Source organism: Pan paniscus, chromosome 20, assembly GCF_029289425.2.
Source record: "Pan paniscus chromosome 20, NHGRI_mPanPan1-v2.0_pri, whole genome shotgun sequence".
NCBI lineage: Eukaryota > Metazoa > Chordata > Mammalia > Primates > Hominidae > Pan > Pan paniscus.
This window is the reverse complement of record NC_073269.2, coordinates 60,424,737-60,436,196: the sequence shown is the minus strand read 5'-3', so window position 1 is coordinate 60,436,196 and position 11,460 is coordinate 60,424,737. Positions and strand designations below refer to the sequence as shown.

General features: G+C 48.2%; 1 long non-coding RNA gene across 1 annotated transcript in view; it reads left to right on the top strand.

Annotated features, from left to right (window-relative positions):
• LOC117977091 (uncharacterized) overlaps window positions 1-11,460 on the top strand; it is a 23,420-nt gene extending 11,960 nt beyond the window's left edge. The window contains exons 2-3 of the long non-coding RNA XR_010110934.1: window positions 7,172-7,288; window positions 10,408-11,460. This is a non-coding gene — a long non-coding RNA (uncharacterized LOC117977091). The remainder of the gene's footprint in view (window positions 1-7,171; window positions 7,289-10,407) is intronic.

Here is an 11,460-nt window from a genome sequence, read left to right as displayed (position 1 = left end):
TCACTGGAATCCTCCGATGCCACACCGATAGATGGGGAAGTGCCAACCCTGGGAGGGGACCTGGCCACCCTGACATCATCACCCAGACTGTCACTATTGCAGCCAAAACTGGGTGCTCAGGAATCTGGCCCCAGGGGTCCCCTCTTGCTGTAGGGCAGGGTGAGACTTTGCCATCTGGAAACCACACACGTGGCCTCTCTTGTGGGAATTGGGATGAGTGGAAGAAAGGGAGATTAGTTTTCCACTTAACCCATTTCCATATTTTGCTCCAGATTGGCAAGAAAGGGCTAGGGAAAAGAGGAATGTTGGTGGTAGTGGAGGTGGTGGTGATGACAATGATGGTGGTGATTATGTTGGTGATATGATGTCATGATGATGGTGATGGTGGTGATGGTGGTGATGGTGATGGTGAAAATGATAGTGGTGGTGGTGATGATGGTGATGGTGATGGTGGTGATGACGATGGTGATGGTGATGATGGTGATGGTGATGGTGGTGGTGGTGGTGTTGACGATGGTGATGGTGATGATGGTGATGGTGGTGGTGATGTTGGTGATGGTGATGGTGGTGATGGTGGTGGTGGTGATGGTGGTGATGATGTTGGTGATGGTGATGGTGGTGGTGGTGGTGGTGGTGGTGATGGTGGTGATGATGTTGGTGATGGTGATGCTGGTGGTGGTGGTGATGGTGATGATGATGGTGAAGATGAGGATATGATGATGATGATAGTGATGATGATGATGATGATGATGATGATGGTGGTGAAGACAAGATTATGTTGACATGTCATGATGATAATGATGATGATGATGGTGGTGATGATGGTGATGAGGACGATGATGATGATGGTGAGGAGGATAGTGATATTGGTGAAGGTATTGATGATGAAATGGGAGAGTGAGAATAGGCGCCTTATCTCTCTCTCTCTCTCTCACACACACACACACACACACACCCTCTCTCATCACTACCCTAGGTCTTCTTCAGCTTTCTCTGGTTCTGGCTAGAGTCATGTTCTCCACCATTCCCAACCAGGTGGCCTACATGGGGGTTGGGGATGAAGAAGATCCCGAGATGAGCAGTTAGAGGTGTATTAAGTGACCCTAGGCAAGTAGTTTTTCATCTTGGAGTCCCTCTTTTTCTGTCTGTAAAATGAAGGCTTAACCCTTTAGGGCTAAGATTAGTATATTCTAAAACTCTTGTTCTGACAATCTCTTGCATCGTGTCCACAGCCAGTGTTTGTTGTAGCAGCAGGATTTGCTAATGGGAAGAATTCCAAATGTCATGATGTGCACAGTTGGGCATGTGTACATCAGAGTGCAGGACAGTGAGGTGCTGGTGGTGACTGTGCAACCCAATAGAGCTCAGTGGCTCCATGTTGCCCATAGAATCAAGTCACACCCTCAGCCCTGAGTTTATACCCTCCATCATTTGGCCCTGCATCAGCCCTCTCCATATGGATAATATTCTAGATGAGTGGTTTCCAACTGATAGGGCTGCAACCCACAGTGAGAAATACATTTTACATTATGATCTAGTATACACACACACACACACACACACACACACACGAAGTAAAAAGTTTCTGACCACTATGTGCAATGCTCTTGGATAATTTCTATCCTCTGTTACTTCTATTTTGTAATTCAAATCTGGTCACAACCTTCTAAATTGTTTTGTGGCTGGCTAATGGATCTTGGATTGCCACCTGAGAAACATGAATCCTGAATTGCAGAGAACAATCTGGGTTGGTGTTAGAAAAGGGGTAACTGGGGGCCAGGCGCAGTGGCTCGAGCCTGTAATCCCAGCACTTGGGGAGGTGGAGGTGGGCAGATCACTTGAGGTCAGGAGTTCGAGACCAACTTGGCCAACATGGTAAAACCCTGTCTCGGCCAGGCCCGGTGGCTCACGCCTGTAATTCCAGCACTTTGGGAGGCCGAGGCCAGTGGATCACCTGAGGTCAGGAATTCGAGACCAGTCTGGCCAACATGGCGAAACCTCGTCTCTACTAAAAATACAAAAAAATTAGCCTGGCATGGTGGTGTGTGCCTGTAATCCCAGCTACTTGGGAGGCTGAGACAAGAGAATTGCTTGAATCCAGGAGGTGGAGGTTGCAGTGAACTGAGATTGTGCCACTGCTCTCCAGCCTGGACAACAGAGCACGACTCCAACTCAAAAAAATAAACAAACAGGCCAGGCATGGTGGCTCATGCCTGTAATCCCAGCACTTTGGGAGGCCAAGGCGGGCGGATCACGAGGTCAGGAGTTCGAGACCAGCCTGGCCAACATGGTGAAGCCCCATCTCTAGTAAAAATACAAAAATTAGCTGGGTGTGATGGCACACTCCCATAGTCACAGCTACTCGGGAGGCTGAGACAGGAGAATTGCTTGAACCTGGGAGGCAGAGGTTGCAGTGAGCCGAGATTGTGTCATTGCACTCCGGCCTGGGTGACAGAGCAAGACTCTGTCTCAAAAAAAAAAAAAAATACCCTGTCTCTACTAAAAATACAAAAATATTATCTGGACATGGCAATGTGTGCCTGTAATCCCAGCTACTCAGGAGGCCAAGGCATGAGAATAGCTTGAACCTGGGAGGCAGAGGTTGCGGTGAGCTGAGATTGTGCCACTGTACTCCAGCCTGGGCGACAGAGTGAGACTCTGTCTTAAAAAAGAAAAGGGGTAAATGTTACTAAGTAGAAGTAAGTTATATTGGCTTCCAGGGGTAGCTCATTGCTTTGTTCTTGCTACCGTGTCCTCAGCATGCTGCTTTCTTACATGAAATACACACACACACATACACACACACACACGCACACCCCCCATAGTCACCACATACGCCATTCCCCTTCATTCCCCTAGAAAAAACTTTAAATTGATGGACTCTCTCTCTCTCTCACTCTCTCTGTCTCTCTCTGTCTCTCTCTCTGTCTCTCTCTCTTTGTCTCTCTTTCTCTCTCTCTTTGTCTCTCTGTCTCTCTCTGTCTTTGTCTCTCTCTCTGTCTCTCTCTCTTTGTCTCTCTCTCTTTCTCTATCTCTTTGTCTCTCTCTCTGTCTCTCTCTCTGTCTCTCTCTTTGTCTCTCTCTCTTTCTCTCTCTGTCTCTCTCTTTGTCTCTCTCTGTCTCTCTCTGTCTTTGTCTCTCTCTCTCTTTGTCTCTCTCTCTTTCTCTCTCTGTCTCTCTCTTTGTCTCTCTCTGTCTCTCTCTGTCTTTGTCTCTCTCTCTCTTTGTCTCTCTCTCTCTGTTTCTCTCTCTCTCTCTTTGTCTGTCTCTCTTTGTCTCTCTCTCTCTCTGTCTCTCTCTCCCTCTTTATCTCTTTCTCTCTCTCTCTCTGCTTTACTCTGGCTCTTTCTGTCCCCACCTCTCTGTCTCCCTCACATGTGTTTTGGGCCCCAGAAGGCAAGCCTCTTTAGAGAATGGCTTAGCCTGCATCGATTAAACCCAGGATATCCATCCTCCTGCATGGGACATCTGCAATGCTGCCTGACAGAAATGTATTATCTCTACCTTCTCCGGCCGTGGTTCCCTGGGTCTGTTTCTGCTGAGGAAAACAAACGGTCATTCCAGGTGGCCCTTGGGTATTTCTAGAGCCCTTGGCTGAATACCACCCCTAAACCATCTCAAGCTCTACAGGTGTTCATTCACGGCTTGGGACACATGCAAACCCCCTGGTAGAGGGTAGCTCAGAGAACATGGCTGTTGCTATTTCGTTTCAGCCAACGCTTGCCATATGGGAAGAGGGACCTGGCACCACCAGATGTTCCAAATTTCCAAGAGAAGGCAGAAATCTGGATATTTTTAAAAGCAAAATCCCTCAGCTTTTAAATGTTAAAACTAATTCAAATGAAAAAAAAAATGCTGTGTGGGCCAAATAAAACCTGTCTGTGGGTTGGAGCTGGCTGGTTTATAAGCTCTGGTCTAGCCAGACATGGAGTAGTACAGGCATGAAAGGGACAAGTGGAGAAAGAGGGGCCCACAATGAGACTGAGAAGGAGCAGCCACAGGGATGGGAGGGAAGATTGGGGGAGGCAGTGATGCTGCCTCCTCCAGGAAGGCCTCCTGACCAGCTTCTGCTGACAGAAGGCAAGGACAGCTCCTGGCTGAAGGACTCAGCATGCGCTTCCCACGGCTTAAGCTTTGGGAGACTTGCCTGCTTAACTGAGTGGCTGTAAGAATGCCAGGAGAGATTTCCAACTGCTTGGTCCTGTGCCTAGCACATAGTAGGTTCTCAATAAATCAGGACCATGTGTGCTGTGCTAACAGCTGTGCTTCAATGATGTACCTGTTCCCCACACACGTATTGAGTGCCTACTATGTCCCAGGCACCGCTGCATGTTCTGGAGAAACGGGCATAAGCAAAAAAGACAAAGTCTCCCGTTGGCACAACTAAAACCGCTGGAGTACAGAAGGTAGAAAATTGAGGAATGAACAGGTGAGCTGAGTCTATACTATCAGGTAAGAGGAAGCAACACATAGATGTGAGTGGATGTGGTGGGGATGAGGTGGTCACTACTTTTTTTTTTTTTTTTGAGACAGAGTCTTGCTCTGTTGTCCAGGCTGGAGTGCAGTGGCGTGATCTTGGTTCACTGCAACCTCCACCTCCCCGGTTCAAGCAATTATCTGCCTCAGCCTCCCGAGTAGCTGGGATTACAGGTGCCCGCCATCACACCCAGCTAATTTTTTGTATTTTTAGTAGAGACGGAGTTTCACCATCTTGGCCAGGCTTGTCTTGAACTCCTGACCTCATGATCCACCTGCCTCGGCCTCCCAAAGTGCTGGGATTACAGGCGTGAGCCACCACGCCTGGTGGTTGCTACTTATATAATAGAAGGTGCTCAGGGAATGTCTCTCTCTCCATTTGGATGATATTTGAACAGAGACACAAATGAAGGACGCTCTTTAGTTCATGATTGGCATGAGTAAGAGTTCATGCTTTGCAGCCACATTATCTGGTTTCAACCCTGGCTCAGCTCCTTACTAGCTCGGTGACCTTAGACAATTTTCTCAACTCTGTGCTTTTGGTTCACATAAATAGGATGAAAATAATAACCTTGGCCAGGCCCAGTGGCTCACGCCTGTAATCCCAGCACTTTGGGAGACCAAGATCGGGGGGATCAGCTGAGGTCAGGAGTTCGAGACCAGCCTGGCCAACATGGCGAAACCCCGTCTCTACTAAAAATAATGAAAATTAGCTGAGCGTGGTGGCACGTGCCTGTGATCCCAGCGACTCAGGAGGCTGAGGCAGGAGAATCGCTTGAATTCGGGAGGCAGAGGTTGCAGTGAGCCAAGATCGCACCACTTCACTCCAGCCTGGGCAACAAGAGTGAAACTCTGTTTAAAAAAAAAAAAAAAGAAAGAAAGAGCAACCTTAACTGATTCCACAGGGTTGTTGTAGAGATCGAGTGAACACGCGGGAAGTGTTTGCTGACAAAGTGCTTAACAAGTGCTCGCGAATTATTACGAGGGTGACGGTTGTTGATTTTTAAAAATGACTACAGTGACATCTCCCAAATAGGAGGAAAGCAAAGTAAGTGAATGAATTCACAAGTACATAAGAAAATGACCAGAAAAGGCATAAATACGTAAAGCTGTTCAGCCTTCAGATGTTCAGTCATCCTTATGATCTTTCCCTCCCTCCCCGCCTCCCTTCCTTCCTTCCTTCTTTCCCTCCCTCCCTCCCTCCCCCTTCCTTCCTTCCTTCCCTCCTTCCTTCCTTCCTTCTTCTTTCCCTCCCTCCCCCCTCCCCCTTCCTGCCTTCTGGCCTTCCTTCCTTCCTCCTTCTCCCTTCCTCCCTTCCTTCCTCCCTCCCTCCCTGCCCCCTTCCTTTCTTTCTTCCTCCCTCCCTCCCTCCCCCACTTCCTTCCTCCCTCCCTCCCTCCCCCTTCCTTCCTTTCTTCCTCCCTCCCTCCCTGCCCCCTTCCTTCCTTCCTTCCTCCCTCCCCCCTTCCTCCCTTTCTTCCTCCCTCCCTCCCTCCCCCTTCCTTCCTTCCTTCCTCCCTCCCTCCCTGCCCCCTTCCTTCCTTTCTTCCTCCCTCCCTCCCTCCCCCACTTCCTTCCTCCCTCCCTCCCTCCCCCTTCCTTCCTTTCTTCCTCCCTCCCTCCCTGCCCCCTTCCTTCCTTCCTTCCTCCCTCCCCCCTTCCTCCCTTTCTTCCTCCCTCCCTCCCTCCCCCTTCCTTCCTTCCTTCCTCCCTCCCTCCCTCCCCCCTTCCTTCCTTTCTTCCTCCCTCCCTCCCTGCCCCCTTCCTTCCTTCCTTCCTCCCTCCCCCCTTCCTCCCTTTCTTCCTCCCTCCCTCCCTCCCCCACTTCCTTCCTCCCTCCCTCCCCCCTTCCTTCCTTTCTTCCTCCCTCCCTCCCTCCCCCTTCCTTCCTTCCTTCCTCCCTCCCTGCCTCCCTCCCTTCCTTTCTCCCTCCCTCCCTCCCTCCCCCTTCCCTTCCTTCCTTCCTCCTCCCTCCCTTCCTTCCTTCCTCCCTCCCTCCCTCCCCCCTTCCTTCCTTCCTCCCTCCCTCCCTTCCTCCCTCCCCTCCTTCCTCCCTCCCTTTCTTCCTTCTTTCCTTCCTCTCTCTCTCCCTTCCTTTCTTCCCTCCTTCCTTCTTTCCTTCATTGCTACCTTCCTTCTTCCTTACTTTTCCCCTCCTTTCTTTCGATTACATGTTTAATAGCTGCCAGGCTGTGTTAAGTAAGCCCTGGGATCTATTAATAATAAAAAAGAATCCATACATTCATTGGTTTGTTCATTCCCCAAGTATTTATTTATTGGACAGCTACTAGGTGCCAGGCATTGTTCTAGGCCCTGGGAATTCAGCAGTGAACTAAAGGAATGAAAATCTCTGCTTTCACCGAGCATGATAGAGATAACTCATTAGGCAAATGAGCAAATATGCAGATATAGCCAGTTTATTAAATAAGCTGATGTCATGGTTAATTTTATGCGTCAACTTGACTGGCCTAAGGGATGCCCAGATAGCTGGTAAGACATTATTTCTGGATGTGTCTGTGGGGGTGTTTCTGGAAGAGGTGAGCATTTGAATCAGTAGACTGAGTAAAGAAGTTCTCCCTCACCAATGTGGGCGGGCCTCATCCAATCTGCTGGAGGCTCGAATAGAACAAAAAGCAGAGGAAGGGCGAATTCACTGTGTTTTCCTAACCGGCACATCCATTTTCTCTTGCCCTAGGACATCAAACTTCCTGGTCCTCATGCCTTTAGCCTCAGACCGAATGACACCACCAGCTTTCCTGCTTCTTCAGCTTATGGACAGCATGTCGTGGGACTTCTCAGCCTCCAGAATTGTGTAAGAAAAGTTCTCATAATAAACCTCTGCTGGTATCTCTTTATATATCTCTTTGGTTTTCTTTCTTTGGACAAATCTGACTAATAGAGCTGCATTCAACCACAGTGAAATACCAACAGCCCAAAGCAGGCCTGAGATCCAAAGATTCCAGGAATGAAGCACCCAAGTGTTATACATTATTGATGAGAGAGTAAAGGGTACAAACCCTGTAGGAAAAGGCCTGGCAGCTTCTTACAAATCTAAGCCCACACCTATCCCATGACCCAACAATTCTACTCTTTTTTGTTTGTTTGTTTTTTAGACGGAGTCTCACTGTGTCACCAAGCTGGAGTGCAATGGCATGATCTCGGCTCACTGCAACCTCTGCCTCCCAGGTTTAAGTGATTATTCTGCCTCAGCCTCCCAAGTAGCTGGGACTACAGGTGTACACCACCATGCCTGGCTAATTTTTGTATTTTTAGTAGAGACGGGGTTTCACCATGTTGGCCAGGCTGGTCTCAAACTCCTGACCTCATGTGATCTGCCCACCTCGGCCTCCCAAAGTGCTGGGATTACACGCGTGAGCCACCATGCCCGGCCAACAATTCTACTTTTACCCAAAAGAAAGGAAAATATTTATCCACACCAAGAATTGTGCAAGACTGTTTACAGCAGCTTTATTCCTAATAGCCTCAGGCTAGAAACATCCTGTATGCCTATCAACAGGGGAATGGACCAAGATAGGTAATATAGCCACAGAATGGAATACTACTTAGCAATGAAAAGGCACAAGCTAATAATGCATGCAGCAATATGGGTAGGTCTCAAAATTATTGTGCTGAGTGTCAGACACAAAGGAGGATGCACTGTATGAGTTCAGTTAGATGATTTTCCAAACACACAGAATTAACATATGGTAGCAAAAATAATAAGAACAGTGGTTGCCTCTGGGTGAGTAGGGTCAGGGTGACTGGGAAGGGGGCTGGGGGAACTTTCTGGGATAAAGGGCCTCGTTCTGTATCTTGATGAGGGTTCGTTTTGTACCAGTGTCTGCATTTGTTGCTCACGTAAGATTTGTGCATTTCAGGCCAGGCACAGCGGCTCACACCTGTAATCCCAGCACTTTGGGAGGCCGAGGCAGGTGGATCGCCTGAGGTCAGGAGTTCCAGACCAGCCTGGCCAACATGACGAAACCCCGTCTCTGCTAAACATACAAAAATTAGCCGGCTGTGGTGGTGCATGCCGGTAATCCCAGCTACTCGGGAGGCTGAGGCAGGAAAATCGCTTGAACCCAGGAGGTGGAAGTTGTAGTGAGCTATCACACCACTGCACTCTAGCCTGGGAGAAAGAGTGAAACTCCATCTCAAAAAAAAAAAAAAGATTTGTGCACTCCACTCTATAAAAATTTTACTGAAAAATGTTAATGAGGTGCATGCTTAGTATTGGGAGAAAGTGTAGTGGTGTCTGCAGTCTCTTTTTGAAGTTAATCACAAAAGAAAATAAGACGGATGGATGGAGGGATAGGTAATAAGGCAAATGAAGATAAATATGAAGCAAGGTACAGTGGCATGAGTCTGTGCTCCCAGCAACTCAGGAGGCTGCTGCAGGAGGATCACTGGAGCCTAGAAGTTCAAGGCTGCTCTGTGGGTATGATTGCACCTGTGAATAACCACTACACTGTAGCCGGGACAACATAGCCAGACCCTGTCTTAGAAAGAGAGAGAGGGAGGGAGGGAGGGAGGGAGGGAAAGGGAAAGGAAGGGAAGGGAAGGGAAGGGAAAGGAAAGGAAAGAAAGAAAGAGAGAAAGGAAAGAAAGAAAGAAAGAAAGAAAGAGAAAGAGAGAAGGAAGGGAGAGAAAGGAAAGAAAGAGAGAGAAAGGAAGGAAAGAAAGAAAGGGAAGGAAAAAGAGAGAGAGAAGGAAGGAAGGAAGGAGAAAAGATTAACAGTAGACTAGAATCCAGGTGATAACTATCTAGGTTTTCACTGTAATATTCTTTTTTTTTTTTTTGAGGCGGAGTTTTCACTCTTGTCACCCTGGCTGGAGTGCAGTGGCACCATCTCAGCTCACTGCAACCTCCGCCTCCTGGGTTCAAGCAATTCTCCTGCCTCGACCTCCCCAGTAGCTGGGACTACAGGTGCATGCCATCACAGCCAGGTAATTTTTGTATTTTTAGTAGAGATGGGGTTTTGTCAAGTTGGCCAGGCTGATCTTGAACTCCTGACCTGAGGTGATCCACCCTCTTGGCCTCCCAAAGTGCTGGGATTACAGGCGTGAGGCACCATGCCCAGCCGGCATTGCACTTTTTTTTTTTTTTTTAAATATGGGTGAGACGCTGTCTCCTGTTGTCCCGCCATGACCCCTGAGAACTAAGCTCTGATTTTTTTATCTTGCCCAAATTCCTACCTAAGGCGTTTGAGGAGTCATGCCTTACAAACCATAAATTCTCATCAGATGGGTTGTATTTAATCCTCTATGGTGTGACTTACTTTCCAATCTGACTCTGGCATAGCATTACAACACAAGGAAGAAAATAAAAATATTTTACCCCAAAACAGGTTTCTCTGCCATATTTTGAAATTGCCCTGCAAAGTCTCTTGCGGGAAAAATCCACATTCTTTAGGGAACCCCTTTTCCCCTTTGTTTTCCCTTCTTCCTTTCCAGGCCCAGGAGAGCCAGGCACTCTTTTTTTTTTTTTTTTTTTTTTTTTTTTTTTTTTTGAGACAGAGTTTCAGTCTTTTTGCCCAGGCTGGAGTGCAATGGCACAATCTCGGCTTACCGCAACCTCCACCTCCTGGGTTCAAGCAATTCTCCTGCCTCAGCCTCCCAACTAGCTGAGATTACAGGCATGCACCACCACGCCCAGCTAATTTTGTATTTTTTAGTAGAGACAGGGTTTCTCCATGTTGGTCAGGCTGGTTTTGAACTCCCGACCTCAGGTGATCCGCCTGCCTCGACCTCCCAAAGTTGCTGGGATTACAGGTGTGAGCCACCGTGGCCGGCCCAGGCACTCTTTTAGGTCCTGTAAGAAGCATTTTACACCCTGCCCTCTCTCTCTGAAGTCAGCTTCCTCTGCACAATAAAACTTGGTCTCCACAATCCTTTAGCTTAACCTGAACATTTCCTTTCTATTGATTCCAGGTCTTCAGAGAAAACTCAACCAATTGTCAATCAGAAAATGTTTAAATTGCACCCCTCACCCCACCCTTTGTGTTGTTCCACCTTTCTGAACCACACCAATGTATTTCTTTCTTTTTTTTTTTTTGAGACAGAGTCTCACTCTGTAGCCCAGGCTGGAGTGCAATGGCATGATCTTGGCTTACTGCAACCTCCGCCTCCCGGGTTCAAGCGATTCTCCTGCCTCAGCCTCCTGAGTAGGTGGGACTACAGGCATGCGCTACCATGCCTGGCTAATTTTTGTATTTTCAGTATAGACAGGGTTTCACCATGTTGATCAGGCTGGTTTTGAACTCCTGATCTTGTGATCCGCCCTCCTCGGCCTTCCAAACCCAATGTATTTCTTTTTTCTTTTCTTTTCTTTCTTTCTTTTTTTTTTTTGAGACAGAGTCTCGCTCTGTCGCCCAGGCTGGAGTGCAATGGTGCGATCTCGGCTCACTGCAACCTCCGCCTCCTGGGTTCAAGCAATTCTCCTGCCTCAGCCTCCTGAGTAGCTGGGACTAGAGTTGCATGCCACCACACCTGGCTAATTCTTTGTATTTTTAGTAGAAATGGGGTTTCACCATCTTGGCCAGGCTGCTCTTGAACTCCTGTCAGGCCTCTGTGCCCAAGCTAAGCCATCCTATCCCCTGTGACCTGCATCTATACATCCAGATGGCCTGAAGCAACCGAAGATCCACAAAAGAAGGGAAAATAGCCTTAGCTGATGACATTCCACCATTGTGATTTGTTTCTGCCCCACCCTAACTGATCAATGTACTTTGTAATCTTCCCCACCCTTAAGAAGGTTCTTTGTAATCTCTCCCACCCTTAAGAAGGTTCTTTGTAATTCTCCCCACCCTTGAGAATGTACTTTGTGAGATCCACCCCCTGCCCACAAAGCATTGCTCCTAACTCCACCGCCTGTCCCCAAACCTGTAAGAACTAATGATAATCCCACCACCCTTTACTGACTCTGTTTTCGGACTCAGCCCGCCTGCACCCAGGTGAAATAAACAGCCTTGTTGCTCACACAAA